This window comes from Sorex fumeus, unplaced genomic scaffold (assembly GCF_029834395.1).
Source record: "Sorex fumeus unplaced genomic scaffold, SorFum_2.1 ptg000134l, whole genome shotgun sequence".
Taxonomy (NCBI): Eukaryota; Metazoa; Chordata; class Mammalia; order Eulipotyphla; family Soricidae; genus Sorex; species Sorex fumeus.
In genome coordinates, this window is record NW_026606191.1 from 2,363,334 (window position 1) to 2,364,526 (window position 1,193).

The window sequence follows — 1,193 nt, forward strand, 5'->3', positions numbered from 1 at the left end:
CAGGGGACCATATGGGATGCTGGGAATCGAACCCGGGTTGGCTGCGTGCAAGGCAAACACCCTACCCACTGTGCTATCTCTCCAGCCCCAAGAATAGGGGATTTTTAAGGACCAGAAATTTGACTCTTTTAATGTTTCACTCTCAAATTTGTCTTTGTACATCATCCCCCCCCCATTCGGTAGAATTTGTCCTTTTTCTTGTTAAATTTTTCACCACAGCCTACAGTGCTCAGTGTTTACTCTTGTCTATGAGCTCAGGGATCATTTGACAAGAGTCAGGGTAACATTCTGTGTTTAGATATCATTGGTTCAATGTTAGGTGACAATGCAGGATCAGGGGACTTCTCCTATACCCCCAGGCCCCCATTGTGTGACTTACCAGTCCAGCATTTCCCTCTACATTTCTTTATTCGAGTCCATCCCCCTTGCAGCACAGATTCACCTGGGTGGCAAAAAGGTTCTCAGGGCCTAGACTCTGGCTCTTTAAGGTACCTAATGGAAACAGAAGTGATGTAATAAGTGATGTCATAAATGTCATGGTTCATTTTCCATCCCTGAATCAGACACTGGGACTGTTGCTCACTTGGCAAGGGACGAGTAAATTTGTGCCCCATCCAGGAAGGGGGAGTCTGAAGAAGGATTTAGTTGCAGGACTCAAGCAACCTCCTGTGTACACCCTGCGCCTTCCCGTTTCCAAACTCTGAGACAAGGGACCGAGCCAACTTGGGGGGTACTTTTTCACTGGTTTTTCACTTGTTCGCCAACATCCAGGTGGATCGTGAGGTGTGGTGGAGGATTTAGGGGGACGCAGAGCTTTGGGGGTGCAGGGGGGGGCTCTCTCAGGGTTCAGGAGTGACAGTTTTGAGTTCGTGATTCTATGGTGCCTCTTTGGCCATGATCGTCTCCAGCTCCGGGATTGGGCAACAGTGGCTGAATGCGGGAATCATCCGAGGGCATGGCTGTTCCAACCGTCCCAGCAGTCCCATGGTTGAACCATCGGCCCTAAGCTCGCTTCTGTGGAATCTCCAGATTTGAGGGGCAGAGCTTCAGCCCCTCCACCTAATGGCAGGAGACTTGTTGCTTGTCATTTTCATTGTCTGCCATGAGAGCCGCGATCATGCGGGGTATGTGAGGGGGAAGGTGCCCTGCAGGTGGCTGAGGTTTGCCAATGAAAATGTATTTGGGCGGGGCTA